This window comes from Trematomus bernacchii, unplaced genomic scaffold (genome assembly GCF_902827165.1).
Source record: "Trematomus bernacchii unplaced genomic scaffold, fTreBer1.1, whole genome shotgun sequence".
NCBI classification, from domain to species: Eukaryota; Metazoa; Chordata; class Actinopteri; order Perciformes; family Nototheniidae; genus Trematomus; species Trematomus bernacchii.
In genome coordinates, this window is record NW_022987564.1 from 1,653,664 (window position 1) to 1,670,079 (window position 16,416).

General features: G+C 41.4%; 1 protein-coding gene across 1 annotated transcript in view; it reads left to right on the top strand.

Moving 5' to 3' along the window:
- Positions 1-16,416, top strand: part of rims3 (regulating synaptic membrane exocytosis 3) — a 39,179-nt gene that overhangs the window by 14,861 nt on the left and 7,902 nt on the right. The gene's annotated exons all lie outside the window — the stretch shown is intronic.

The window sequence follows — 16,416 nt, forward strand, 5'->3', positions numbered from 1 at the left end:
GTCACAAAACGAGATGCATTGTGGGACATGTAGTTTATGGGTAACCTGCTTCTGTAAAGTGGCATGTAACCGTATAATAAACGTATTATATTCTTTGCAAGCTCTTGCTGGGCCACATAAAATGAAGTCGCGGGCCGGATTTGGCCCCCGGGCCTTGAGTTTGAGACCCCTGCCCTACTTGGTTGGCTTTCAAAATGTTCCAACTCTAGTCTAACAGGACAGTGATCGGTTCAGTTTAAGCACAATGATATTAGCCTAATACACTCCAAAGGGTAGTTGATGCACTGCCTTTATACCTGTAATATCTAATTAAACAAGCTCTCACTGGCTTCACCTTCTGTGGCATTTGGTAATGAGTCTTTTTTTTAAACCTGAAGCACCATTGTGTTGCACTCTGAAGTGGGTTTGTAGCAGTGGCAGCTTGTTTGAATGGTAGCTGAATAGCAATGATAGCGGCACTATGTCCTACTATGAGTCTCCTGTGAGGATAATTGCAGAGCTGCAGCTGAAGTGTTTCTTGCTTTGAACCTCGGTAACAAACACAAAGCCAGTGACTCCTGGTGGGAAATAGGAAAAACAGGTTGCACACCGAGGCTTGTTAAAGGCTGAGAGGCAGGGCCAAAAGGGACAGGGAATGTTTCTCATTTCAATTTAATTATATTATTTCTTTTTTTGTTGATAACGAGTGCTGTGTTCATCTCCCCATATCCTATCAGCACACTAGGTTTCTCCTCCCGAAACATCGAACTAGTCTGCTTTTGTCTTTCTTTGCTTGTTCGCTTTGTTACAGTTCGTACGTTTGAGGTATCAAAATATATTATTCTTTATTTAAAATGTCATTTCAATGTTTGACATTCATTTGTTCCAGCTTTTCAAATGTGAATACTTGCTAAGGGTTTTTGTCATCGGTGAGATTACGGGGATTCCTTTGGGTTTCGGACTGTTGGTCAGACAAAGCGAGACATTCGGAGGAAGTCCCCTTCCAAGACCTTTTTGATGAGCGCTTTTCTTTATTTTTGGGACATTTTGCATATTACACTGTTAAGAAATGGGAAAATAATCATTAGTTGCAGCTCGAAATCACACACGCAACAAATTCTAACACTGTTTTGGGAAACAAATGGGAATTTATTTGAGAAATATAAGCAAGAGGAAAGAGATCACTTTCAAGGACAGTGTAGAATGTGAGTTTACTTCATATATGTTCTCATGCCAGCTCTGACATGGTTGCCATATGGCTAATGGGCAGTGAGCACACAGACACACACACACACACACACACACACACACACACACACACACACACACACACACACACACACACACACACACACACACACACACACACACACACACACACACACACACACACACAGGCACGCACTGAGGCACGCACTGAGGCACAGCTGACACTTGTCTGACGCAGGGAGAGCTGTCGATATTTTATCCACGGGGGCTTTCATGTCTCTGTGTTGGAGGGGAAAGGGTGGATGAGGAGGCTAGGAGGGGCTGACGATGAAGAGAAGAGGAAGGGTGTGTGACGAAGGGTGTGTCTAAATTTAGATGTTCTCAGCTGTGGGAGGAACACAACATCGCTCCTGGAACAAAATCACGGAATCATGCACCGCTTCCCTTTGTCTTCCATCTATACCTCGTCTTGTGAAAAAGGTATCATCTGCAGCTCATGGTTGATAGTTTTCTAGTGAAATTAATAATAATAATAATAATGGGTTCCATTTATAAAGCACTTCATATTCGAATTCAATTAGTCAAATAAGAAACACTGGTATTGGATCTTGACTTAAAATGTGTGGATTTTTGGTTATGTTGGCTAAAATGTAAGTTCCAATTGATGTCAGGTGTACATTTAATCACAATCCAGTAGGGCTGGGCGATATGGACAAAGTTAGACATCGAAATATCTTTGACCAAATACCTCCATCGATATTGTGACGATAGGGCGGTGGTGGCAAAGTCCATCGGGACTTGTCTTGGGAACTGGAAGGTCACCAGTTCAAGTCCCGGAAAGACCAAGTGCTACCAAGGTGTCCCTGAGCTAGGCACTGTTTCCTGGGCACTGTAAATACTACTCCTAACACAAGGATGGGACAAATGCACAATGGACAGTACCAGTCAAAAGTTTGGACACACCTTCTCATTCAAGGTTTTGTTTTTCAGCATTCTGCAGTAGCCAGCAATATATAAATTATATTCTGGATTTTTTAACACTTTTTTGTTTACTAGATAATTCCATATGTGTTCTTTTATAGTTGTGATATCTTCAGTATAAATCTACAATGTAGAAATAATTTAAATAAATAACAAACTTTGAATGAGAAGGTGTGTCCAAACTTTTGACTGGTAGTGTACATTTCCCCTCAGTGGGACTAATAAGGGTATATAAATGTATGAGGGTTTACCATTGATGCTTAAACTTAATTTACACAATTAGAATGTAAATAATCATCAGTAATGTCGATGTAATGACTTAGTGGGTAACAGGAAATAAAAGAAAGACCTACTAAAACTGGGCATTGAATTAAAAGAGTTGCATAATTGTACTGTAATACAGACTTTTAAACCAGGAAAAGACCACACATAACGATATCCAGAAGAAATTACAAGATTATGCCAATGTTCCTTTATGAATTTCCTCACAAGCCTGAAAATCTGTTCCTGGAGACAAACAAGGTTGTTTACTAAATTACCCAGAGAGACCTAAATGGGCTACACTAATCTATGTTTTCCCTACTTCATAATTCACTCCAGAGACAAAAATAAGGCTGCATGTAAGTAATTGAATGACCCACACGGAGAGACAAAAGGTCACACAGACACGAATAGAGCGGCAGGTAAAAATTCCTCCTCGCCCGCTTGAGTTCAATTAAGGTCCTCTCTGGGTTTCTTCCTGGCGGTCGTTACCGGCCCAATCTGGCCAGCTGTCACTGCTCCATGTTCAGAGTGACGTGGACATTGATTGGCTGATGGAGCGGCTCGGCCCAGGTGCTTGGATGCTCACCTTATAGCCGATAAGCCACTGTTTGATTTGGTTCCTAGAGAAGAGAAGGCTGAGGGAAGTCATTTGGACTTTGGCGGCAGAAATGGGAAATGTAAAGGTCACCTATTAAAAAAATAGGTAAAATCCACTTATTCATGTCTTTTCTACATCAACATGTAAAGAGATTCTGAAAGTTTCAGGAAAAAAGATTCGCTCACTTTTTGTCCTGATCCATTTATATAAAAACCTCAGATTTTGGCCACTTTATGATGTCATAACGAATTTTTGGCTTGTGTAACCATTAGCCAATCAGCAACCAAGGTAACCCCCCCCCCCCACACAATCACCTGAATCTCCTCCCAGAGCACCATTAGGCGCTTTCACACCAAGTACTTTGCCGTACTTAGTTCCTAGTACTTAGTTAATCGGAACTCTTTAGTTCTGATGAACTAAAGAGCCGATCGCGTTCACTCCGGAATAAATCCCTGAGGGAGGATTAGGCAAATGAAGCCGCTGACGTCACTTCTTCTTCTTCTGCTTTGGGTTTACTGGCAGGCCGCAAACCACTTCACGGCGTATACTGCCACCAGAAGTCCCTGGCCGGAAGTCCCCGGAGTTGGGGACTGGCTTCAGTAGAAGCTGCTGGGACTCCCAGCAGCTTCTACTGAAGCCTTCTGAGTAAATCGCCAGAACACCGACACCTCCTCATCTCCACCGCTCCCACGTTTTTTTTTGTGTTGCCATAAATTAGTCTCTCTCCGTTGGTGCGCTGGGCTAATGCTAATGCTAATAATGCTAATGCCAGCAAATACAATGGCGGCTTCACAAAACTTTCCCGAGTTTTACGGGGCGTGGTTTGCAATCCGCCCAGCCAATCAGAAATTGGAACCTTTTCCTCCCGAGGAAAGTCCCTGCTCTCTAGCAGGCACTAAAAAGGGGTGAAAAGGTTAGCAAAAAAGTTCTAGTTCCAGATCTTTTTGGTGTGAACGCAAAATCCCAGGAACTATCGGAACTATTCCTCGGAAAAGTACTCCGGTGTGAAAGCGCCTATTGTGTTCTTTTTAACCAAATATCTCTCAGAGGGGCGTCGGGAGTGGCTCCTTATTTTTCATCTAAAGTAACAGACAGAGAATCAGCACTTTTGAAACAGGGCTGAAACAGAGGGGATTATGGGATGCTGCAATGATCTGTTTGGTATTTCAAGCCAAACACTTCAGAGACATGTTTGTATATATCTGAGACCTATAATATATTGATGAAAAAGAGTATAATAGGGGACCTTTAAAGTACATCCTGCAGAGTAAGAGACAAACTGACTGTATCTCTTGTGGCCATAGATTCATTGTTGAATAACTTGGTGTTGAATATTAATCTGGTTGCAATGGGAACCTTGAGGAAAAAGGACCGAAAGCACTCCGCAAATTGTATTTACTGCTTTAATTCAGTTTTTCGAGACATTATTCTAAATGCATTGCATCTGTTTTATGACTTTTGGGACCAGATCATAAGCAGTCTGTTAGTTAGTGATTAAAATTCAGTTTGTCCTACTCCTAATAATGTCATTTACAGTAGATGATTACACAGAAGGAATTGGGAGGTATAAAGAAAGTGAATGAACAGTTAGGCAGCTTATAGAGACAAAAAGATGTACAAACAACAAAGTGAACTGAGACAGTGGGGGAATAAGTCAACGTCTCACTATTAAAGTGCTATTAGGAGCTAATGTGGTTATGGTGTTGTTATTCTGTCAGGGTTCCTGCAGGGTACGTTCTAGCTGTGATCCATTTTGTGAATTGGATCCAGTCAGTTCGCAACAATCAGCAGAATCTGTTTCGGTAAATTCTTATTCAATCAGATAAGTGTAGATAGTGTCTGGGCCAAGAACTGCATGTTTTTAAATATCATGATATCCAAAATGTTGGGGTTCTTAGAGGGCTTTAACCTTTTGTCAACTGGCTTGATTATTGTCCGATAATCTGGCATTTCACAGTGGTCCTCATTTGGGGATATAACCAGAATGAAAACAATATATTAAGCACTTGCATAATCACATCATCAATCTACAATGAGCGCCTTTTATTTCCCAGTGTACAGTGTGCGCTCAGTTTAAGCGCAAAAACAAAGAGAGGAAATGTCTGAACTAATACACAGCATGCTGCTTTCAGTAGGCCACACACAAACGGATTTGTTAACAGCCTACAGCCTTTGTTAACATTTTTAAATAGCAGCTCAGACCTGTCACAGTTCTTACTGTTAATGAATGACATAATTGTGCCCCCAAAAATTGTAACCGAGATTAAATTCATAATAAATCCATTTGGTGTCTCATACTTTTACACTTTCAGGGTTTATTTTTTGATATTCAAGGTCTAAAAAGGTCTGGAATTTTAGGAGGGGAGGTATTAAATGTTATCTGGAATGAGTGTGCATGGGGGGGACATTGGTTTCCATTGGTCTACTGCCATACAATTTTTTTTGTTAATGCGAAGGCAGTCATGTTGGGTAATGTGCACTGAATATTTCCCGTTATTCAAATGCAATACAACTCAGTAACGGTTTATACTGTTGTCTAGTTCCTCAATTTTTTTGTATTGGTATTATTGTTTCCTTTGAGAGGTCTTAAAAAGGTCTTGAAAGTCATTACATTTGTACTTAAAAAATGTGCAGATACCCTGACTTTCTATTTCGCTTGTCTCAGCAGTAATATCCCAAAGATAACTCTTGGAAAAAAGGTGTCAAAGCCAGGTTGAGTACAGCATCAAAGGATAGAGATGTAGGCGATAGAACACACCCTATGAACAGTAGGTAGCTCAGAAGAAAAGGTTATATACTTTCCTTCATGTTGTATCGAGGTGCACTTTCACAGAACTGGGGTTTTATTTGAAGGTGTGTTCCCCCTTATAGATCCTTTTGATTAAGGCTATTTTCGTGCATTTGTACAATGATTGTGTATTTCATACCGTTCTCCTCGTGTAGTTCCTTTCATAGACTGGGTGTTTCTCAATGTCGAGGAAGGCTGCTCCAGAGCCACTATTTCAAGCATAATACGTCATCGAGTGCCGCCGAAGGACTGTTCCAATGTCCAGCATACTTGGAATTCTACTGAGGCCGGCGTCCTTCGTAGCGAGAAATTTCGAGGCTGCACATGTGTAGACTCCGCGGTCTTAAAATCCCCACAATGCTTTGCGCACGGACCAATTTCCAAATCTTTGACGGAAATTGCGCTCCATTTAAGGCGGGGCCTCGCATATGACGCACACCTGCACACCTGTTAGCCTGTTCCACAATTCTTCGTTTTCCGAGGCTAGGAAGGATTCTTGCCTCGCTTCTGAAGCAAGTGACTCGGAAAGACATGTGCTACCAAGCAAGCGTCCTCGACATTGAGAAACACCCTGTGTCATTGCGTCATTATTGAGGGTTTTGTAACAGGCGAGAGTTGGGGGTGGCATTTTAGTTCTGTCTGTGCTATTTATTACGTGCTATTATTGGATTGGTACTGGTGAGGAGATAGAACACACACACACACACACACACACACACACACACACACACACACACACACACACACACACACACACACACACACACACACACACACACACACAAACGGTTTTAGGTGAGTCACTCCTCAGTTGAACACGGTCTTATCTCCTGAGCAGGTTTATCCAGGACTGTGAAAAGGGGCCATCCGAGCGTGTGTGTGTGTGTGAGCGTCTCCCAGCAAACTGTCAGTCTGAACGGTGGGACGCGGCTTGCCGAGAAACAAGCGCCCCCGATGAGATGCAGTGCACCAGGAGAGTTAGATTAAAGGAAACCAGGCGTGGATGTGTGTCTGTTTGTCGTGTGTCTTTGGTTGGCGTCCCAGTGAAGCGCTTCAACTCCCACTCAATCACCTCACCCTTTTCCTCTCTATTGAGATCCCTCATCTCACTCGACACCCATCCTCTTTAGTTTCTCACCCTCACTTTATAACTCCTTTTAAAATATCCTTTGTTTAAATCTTTCTGTCGTCTGCGTGTTTATTTCTGTGGTGCTGTTGGATAGAAACCAGAGACAGAAAAGAAACAAGACACAGAAGGAAAAATGTGACACAGGAAGAGCATACTTGTTAGTTTGCTTATTGAAATCATTCCAACTTTGTTCTGGGACCAATAGCAGCCACATGTCTGCGTGTGCTTTCGTCAGGCGAATCATTTCTGAGTTGGCAAACTGTGACTGTAGCTCCGACCTGGGAGTGAAGATTTATGCTGTAGCTTTCAGCATTGCCAGTAATGTTATGAAACCCATTTTCCATTCTTCTGGCTCAGTTTTGTTTTGTCTCTCGATAAAATAACACGGGTCTTTCTGTTTGCGTATTTGCCTGGCGTTAAAAACGGCATAATTCAGTTTCACAAACTACAGTATGGTGCCATGAATTTAGTTTGTTTTTCAAAATACTGTAAAGTTAATCGTATCCTTAGCTTTGTCTCTCTTTGAAAAGCTAATTTACCGAATCAAAACTGTTTTTACTTCTACAGAAAAGCCTCCTAAACAGCTTTGAAAACTATGCTTGCAACCAAAAGCATAAAACATGCACGTTTGCTTACAGATATGTTTATAACAGATAAGAAAAGAGCACTGCTGATACCGGGACAGGACAGAGTTTAGCTATCGGTTTACCTGAACTACAGTGTACATAAAAGCTCTTTGTAGTAATACTTTTCAAAGTGAACATTGAGATAGCTCTGCAGGACTGGATGATGTTATGTAGATGGTAGATAGCTAGGAATAACATTTTCTATCCTAACACTAGAATGGCATTCAGAGAGCGTAGACCTCCTACAAGTCTATTGGTATACTCCCTTGCTGCTAGGGTGATGACATTTGCAAAGTTTGGGGTTCATGAGCTTTTAGGTGCGACCAAACTGCTAAAAGATATTTCGTTTTTTATTTCGCAGGACATTTTAAACAACACGTTTATTCTTGTTTTGAGTTTTTGAGTATGCGTTCAGATGCGTTCAGCAGAGTTTCCGTTAGAATATTTTTTGCCAGTCAACATGTCCGTTAAAGTTGAAATCTTCCGGACAAAATGAGAAAAGTGCCGGTCAAAGGTCTTCTTTGTTATTTATTGAGCTTTAAAATAAATTGATATGATTCGATATTAAACAAACTAAATATAGTAGATAAACTACATTATTCAAAAGTGTAAAGTAACTTATAATAACATGGGAATAATAAACGGAGCGCTCTCTCCCTCTCCTGACAGCCCGCCAGTATCATGCAGCTCGCGGATCCAGTAATGAGTGACCCGACAGTAAAAATAAACATATCTATAACTAGTTTAGGTAGTTTGAGAGGTAATTAAAATAGCTACGTGTGATTTTCTAACCTGAAGTGTGTGTTTTGTTCCACTCACCGCTGCAGGTGATCATGCAGAGCTGCGTGTCGACTTGTCAGCAGCAGCTGATCTCTCTCTCCCGTCAGATTAGACTTCACTCGCGTTTATGTCCATATCGATCAGATCCAGCTAGTTCTAGCTAATGATATGACTACCTGCTTATTAAAAGACACCTAAACAATAAGCGTCGCTATGCAACCGGGTGAGGCCGCAAAGTATAGCGCAGCAGCATTATGCATTTGTTTTTTGCCGGAACCCCGAGGCATTACCAACAGATCAACGCACAATCAACCCATACAGGACATCTCTTTCTCCACATTAAGTGTTAGACATTAGAATGGACAATTCTTGTCTGTCACATACTCTTTTGTCTGTCACATACTCTTCTTGTCCGTCACATAAGTGGCGCAACTGATGCGGTATTGTGCTAAGGGGAAATTATTTTGACCGGACATTTTGACCGGTGAGATTTAGATTTGCCGGTCTTCAGCATATTTTACCAGTCAAAGTCCGGTAATTACCTGCGTTCAGTTCAGGCACATTTTCCAAGCTCATTTTTCTAGGTTTTTCCAATAATACATGAAGACAGCACATGCCTCTTTGGATCCATACCAATATTTAATGGGTTCTTCTTTAGCCCATGCTACCCCCTAGCACAGAGTTTCATAAAAATGGGGCATTTGGTTTTCTATATTCCTGCTAACAGACAACTAGAGAGAAAAACAGAAAACCTATTGGATCTCGATAATGCTATATCTCAACAATCCTAATATTTGAAATGTATGATGGAGTTTTGTGTGGGTTGGAGACACTCAACAATAATACAGCAAAAGGCTACAGACTAGATTGTCCAGTGTTTGGAAACATTTAGCCTCCACTTGTCCCCTGACCAGAGAGCAGACCTGGCATTTGAGTAAGCAGGGTGTTTTCTGTGTGACTCACTGTGTTTGTCTGTTTGAGTCACAGCTAGAAAACACACTTCAGGAATTTTGCCAGAGCCATTTGGAGAGCTTACTGTGATCCGATCCTCCGAGGTGTAATGTACCTCAAAAGAGAAATTCTTACAAATCAAAACAGCTTAGAAAAGGCCTTTAACAAAATGACTAACAGCGAATAGAGAGCAATTGATTCTTAAAATAGCAACAATGGAAGCTGGTGAATCACTGCAGCGTCTGACCTGTGGTAACTGTGCTATTTCATAGGGTAACTACACACGACAGCTATTCATATTCATTATGACTCGTGGAAAAATCCTCCTTGAGTCTTTCGAGCTGCTATTTCAGGTGAGGCGGCTGCTGTGTATCTCCCACCTCTTGCTCCACCACTTGTTTTTTCTTTGGAAGCGTATTGAGTCGTTGGCTCTCCTCACATACAAACTGAAACCTTACTCATGTCTCTAAAAGCTCCCTCTTCCCCACCGGTGCTTAGAGGCTACCAAACACCACCCAAGCTGGCCAGCGATCATTTTCTCTCCTCTTTCTGTTCCTCATCCCTCCACTTACTCCCTTATCTCCCTCTTTGTGTCTCCCCCAGCTAACTGACATCTCAATTTTCTCTCAATCTTTCCCCCCTATCGTTTTGTGTGTGTGTGACTAGCTTATGCATGTAAAACCCTGCCTTTATAAAAAGGTGTGAACTACTCTCAGTTGTAAAATACTGCACCTGCAATCTAATGCAACCCTTAATATTCAAAAGGCATGATTTAACATTTATTGTAAAAAGAAATGTTTGTGTGTACGTTCGGGGTTGTCAGGATGTCTGTGTGTAAAATACCTATAATCAGGCTGATCATTACCACTCCTCTCGACATTCAGTGCACTAAACACACACTTACTGAACGTACACATCCTGCTGTGCTCTTATAGAAAAGCTGGACTAGAGACCTGCTGTTGGTAGGAGCAACACACACACACACACACACACGCACGCACGCACGCACACACGCACACACACACACACACACACACTTGTAGTTCCTTCTCAGCCAATCGTAACACACAGGAGGATTTCTGAATTGGTGTTATGACACAGGTAGGCTGCTGCTGCACTTCAGGAAATATTACTAAGGAGATTTAGTTTAGTTTTGATTGTTAATATGGTCTCTTATCAGAGAGCACAAATCTGCTGACATGTTAAGGTTATTTCCTGAGTGTATTTTTCTTTTTAAAAAGTGGAATTGGCTGTATTATTCTGCTTTGAACTAAAGCCATCCTCATCTGAAAAAAATTGTATCTCTCACCAGACTAGCAGAATGTAATCAATCAAAGTGTATTTATATAGCCCAATATCACACATTTTACATTTGTCTCAGGAGACTTTACAGTTTGTGCAGATGATGAATACGACTAGGACACCCTCTGTCCTTAGACCCTCACATCAGAGAGGAAACACTCCCAAAGAAACCCCACATTTAATGGGGAAAATGGAAGAAATCTCGGGGAGAGCAACAGAGTCCACATTTAAATTATTTTTGTTGCAGTGTACAAGATGGTACCGTTTTGTTCAGAGCTTAAAATGTAACAGGTGGTTTTGTAAAAATGCTTAATAGTTTTTACTCATCTGTTTCTTCTCTCCTTCAAATCATTCGGCCATCTTGCATCCTTCGCCCATCAGCCGGCTTGTTGAGTAATCAAGAGGAAATTGCATCTGAATTAGATTACTCTTTTCCTCATTGTAATGAATTGTCATTAGACAGGAGCCCGTGTGGCATATTAACTCACTGACAGACATCCTGCCATACATAAAGGTTTTCGATTTCAAGAAATCATTTCCTTTGCAACATGGTGCTAAAGAGGCTAATCGCCTCTCATTGACCACTCCCTGGTTTCTGTCCCCTCCTCAGCTGTTAATGTGACTCTCACACACACTGCTGCACACATCAAGACGACACTGGAGATTAGTTCTGTTTTCCTCCCATGCATTATCATTAAGGACCCCAACACTTAGCATACTAAGCTACACTTAACTCTCCGCCACACTTATTTGTTTTTGCATGCTCTATTGGAGTTAAAAAACGGTCTAAGCTGCATGCTGCCTGTGTCCCATAAATGGGTGAATTGTAGAGAATAAAAGCAGCTGAGAAAGAGAACACTTGCACGCTTGCAATCCACTTTACTGTACACAGAGTTTACTGGCCCCTGGCAAGATAATGTCGAGCCTTGAAAGGTTTTGAGCTATTCCCTAAACTGTTGGCATTATTTTGTATTAGTATAATTCATTATTTTCTTCAGATTGCCCTTAAAGGGGACCTATCATGCAAAATCCACTTGTTCATGTCTCTTCTACATCAACATGTGTCCCCTCTGTGTAAAGAGACTCTGAACGTTTCAGGAAAAAAGATTCTCTCACTTTGTGTCCTGATCCATTTATATAAAAACCTGTCTGAAAATGAGCTGATCAGATTTTGGCCACTTTATGATGTCATAACGATTTTTTGGCTTGTGTAACCATTAGCCAATCACCAACCAAGGTAACCCCCCCCCCCCCCCCCCCTTATCACCTGAATCTCCTCCTAGAGCACCATTGTGTTCTTTTTAACCAAATATCTCTCAGAGGGGCGTGGGGAGGGGCTCCTTATTTTCATCTAAAGTAACAGACAGAGAATCAGCACTTTTGAAACAGGGCTGAAACAGAGGGGATTATGGGATACTGCAATGATCTGTTTGGTGTTCCAGCCAAACACTTCAGAGACATGTTTTGTATCTGAGACCTGTAATATATTGATGAAAAACAGTATAATAGGGGACCTTTAAAGGATTAGTTTCACATTTTGGGAAATCTGTTGGTTTGCTGTCTTGCAGAGAATTGAAAAGATATCTCAATCATTCTTGTTATTGAATTATTGTTGAGGGCTCTAGTGTGAGAACATTATGGGTTTACAGCAAACCCCTAACACTGAACTGTTGTTACCTTACTGTTAACAAAGATTCTCACTTTTATGAAACTGGAACGGTAGTGACACGGCAGCCTATTAAAGAGGGAATTGCTTATTACTTACTTACTTATCTATACTCCTGTGCCAATATGTGATAAATATTTAATTTGCGATTTTTGTCAACCAAGCCTAAGAGGGTATTTCATTTATTTATTTGGATGTGTGGTTTTATTTTATTTTGTATTTGTATTCTGAAGAATTAATTGCTTTTAGCGTTTAATATGCTATTACTTGATCATGTGTGGCATAACATGATCAAATACGATTGTATATCACAATTATTTCTGGAACAATATATCTTCCAGCGATGGTAGCCGTTGAAACAAACCTAACCCCACCCCCATTGTCTCTGTATTTGCTGATTATTGATGAGCTTTACAGGGAGTTTTACCTTCAAACAGATCAAGGCTGGCTGTTTCCAGTTTTTGGGCTAAGCTCATCTGTAATGTACTGGAGTGGTATTGATCTTCTCATCTAAGTCTCTGCAAGAAAGAGAATTCAGCTCGTTTCCCAAAATATCCCACCTTTTAGCACTTAGTCAACCTGCCTCATCAGGACCCAGTGGGGGGGATTTTGTCAGATTTGATTGACTGTGGTGAAGCAACCTAAGTCATCAGCTTCCGATTCAAATGCTACATCAGACAACAACTCAGCCTGCTCAGGGTCAACTTTTGCAAAAGACAGGAAGCCAGCCAGACTAGCCCATAAGTGCATGGCGTCCATTTTCTCTCGGGTAACACACGGAACACAGAAACACAGAAATCTGTCATGTCAAAATCATAGCTGCATTAACTTTGGTCGAAAGAAAGGATAAGTTGAGGCATTGTTTGGTATTGGTGCTACACTGCATGAATGAATATCCTCAGGCTCCCAATGTGCCTTTGAGCAAAGCACGGTTACAGTAAGGCTGCTGATTGTTGGCACTTATGTGTTCACAGTGTTATAACATGTCTTAATCAGAGGAATCCTGGATGGAAAAAGCATTGAAATACATCTGCTTGTTTTTTTTATTTGCAAACTGTAACTTCGTAGTACCTGCCGTAGAAAGTGCAGTAAATCTGTTTGAATTACCCTAAAGCTTTGAATGATAATCATAGTTTAGTACCTAGGTGTATACATATACAAACGATACATTTCAGTATATTTAACTGCAGTCCTTACATACTGCAACTCACTTTTCTAAACTCTTATGTAACTGTATGATACATAAATATGGCGTTGAATAACAGATATTAATATGTTACGTCTCCTTCTATCTTAAATTTGATTTTCGTCCAAATTTAGCAGGGGTCCGGCGGTGAAGATACCACAACATATATTTCACCTGCTTAGTTACTGTTGCTAGGCATGGCGGATCGTTGCCGTCACCGGTGCATCCAATAGGCATGTCGGCGCAGCCAGGGAGTCTAAAAACAGCTTTCTATATTACAGCGGATAATGAGAAGGGCTTCATCAGTGTTCTCTCCAAATGTCAGAGCAGCTTCTAATCCTCTTCCCTGTGACATGACTATGAAACGTGGGGCGTGCATCAAAAGGCTAATTTCAATGATTACCTAGTTATATTTTAACACACAAAAAGAGAGTTCTGACTGTGAATTATTCCTGGGCTGCATATTCCTGTGTGTGTCTTTAGGGACTAGTTAGTACTTATCTTAGTGCAGCAAACAGCAGACACCCTACACAGCATCGTAGCAGAACAAAGACCAAGACCCCCTCTCTTCAAGCATGCTGATGCACAAACACTTATGTAATGTTGTATAAACAGCATACATGTCAGACTACCTCTAATCATGTCTTACAGGGTGTGTGTGTGTGTGTGTGTGTGTGTGTGTGTGTGTGTGTGTGTGTGTGTGTGTGTGTGTGTGTGTGTGTGTGTGTGTGTGTGTGTGTGTGTGTGCATTCGATGTTAACACTATACAACAAAGTTAGTTATCACCGTAATAAACCGTATTTCATTTCATCTTACTGTACAATACTTAATTTTACATTCTGTTCTTGTATATATCATATTCTATTTACGTGTATATAGACTTCTTGCACTATTTTGTATTTGTACTTTTGTATTTTATCATATATGTTGCATCGTTGGAGGAGCTCCATTTTCTACACGGTAGTTTATGTGCATATGACATTAAAACCTTTGAATCTTGAATATAAGGGAGCACACCAGTGAGTGCATGCATAGGGAAATGAGAAACTAATTAAAATATGGTGGGAAACAACGAGAAGAACTAAATGCAAGAAGAGTGTTTTAACGTTTGATTCAAAGACACTAAGAGAAAAATAAGTGGTGTCTGTTTAAGTATGGAGGCTCGTATAGAGAGGACAATACGAGCGAGGAAAGACAGAGAGAGGGGAAAGGCTTGTGAGCGAACACACCAGCCGGGGCTCTTGGTGCAATGCAGACGGCATTGCCATGGAAACGAATGGAGGGAAAGCGCAGACGAGGAGGAGGGGATTAAATGGGAAGGAAGAGATCACTGCTTCGCACCGTGTGTGTGTGTGTGTGTGGGGGGGGGGGATTTGATGGGAGGGGATGGGCTGGTTAGAAAATGAGTAACAAGTGTGGATGTGAAGTTAGATGAATTAACCACTAGATGTGGATGTCCCACTCCTCTTTAGAGTATTTACAGAAGATTCACCACCATTATAAACACATTCGACCGTCATACTAAGAGTGTACACAGCTAATTATGTTTGATTAACTATTTTAAATGTCGATACTTGAGTGTACACACTGTATACTTGACAGGAAAGAGTTCTGGTTACTGTTGCTGTGGGTATGTCAGTCAGCGTTTCAGACGAGAGTTCAAAAGTTTCAGTAACATTTTGCCTCTAAAAATAAGATTTGTGAGAAGAAAAAAAAGTGATGGGGTATGAGCCCGTCGCCATGGCGCCATTTGTCTCAGGTGGCATTGTCTGGGTCCAGATCTGAGGGCGGGTGTTGTCATGGCAGCTGGGAGAGCATGGAGTTTGTCTGTCTGGGTGTGATGCCACACACACACACACACACACACACACACACACACACACACACACACACACACACACACACACACACACACACACACACACACACACACACACACACACACACACACACACACACACACACACACACACACACACACACACACACACCAACCACACACTGTCTTGGAAATCTTCTCGACTGCAGGATTATAAATAGCAGGCAGCACCCCTCTCCTCTCTGACACCCAAAGGACCCCCATCACTCTCATCTGTCTCTTCACTTATTTCCCCTCAACACTCTACTTGTCCTCTCCCTTCTGTCTCACCCTTCATCCCTCACTCCTCTTGTCAGATCTCACCCCCCCCTAACCCTCCTCCCTCCTCCAGTCTCATCAAGTGGCTTTGTTTGCAATCTGTTTATCCTCCGTAGTGATGGTGATGATTTGGGAACAGCGAGGATGCTTAATGAGCTTGGAGTTGCACAATGCTAATGAAGTGGGACGGCTGTACCTGGGTGTGAGCTTAACAGAAAGCAAGATGGAGAAAGTGCTTGTTTAAAGTCTCCTCCCCCATTTAACTAACCTGGATCCTATAGAGGAGAGACATACAGTACGAGCTCCTACAGCAACCGCTAAATAATGAGCTGTCGGAACAAAGCACTCAAAATCTGTTGGTTTTCTCTTGCTTTGTTAACCGTTGTAAAGTTTATAGATGTTTTATCTTCATGGTCTACTGTATATTTTCTATTTTAATACTATTTTGAGATGTTTAATTTCTAGAATTGTTTAATTTCTACTCTTTAATAATTTTGTACTTTATTATTTGCCTCTTTTGTTTGTTTGTTCACCATGTAAACCGGCCTTGGGTCCCTTGAAAGGCGCTATACAAATTTCATCTATTATTATTATTATTACTTATATGGGATGCCTTAGGCGCTTTCACACCGGAGTACTTTTCCCGTTTAGTTCCGATAGTTCCTGGGATTTTGCGTTCACACCAAAAAGAGAACTTAGTTCATGAGAACTTGTACCCCCTTTTTAGTCCCTGCTAGAGAGGTGGTACTTTCCTGAACACACACACACACACACACACACACACACACACACACACACACACACACACACACACACACAC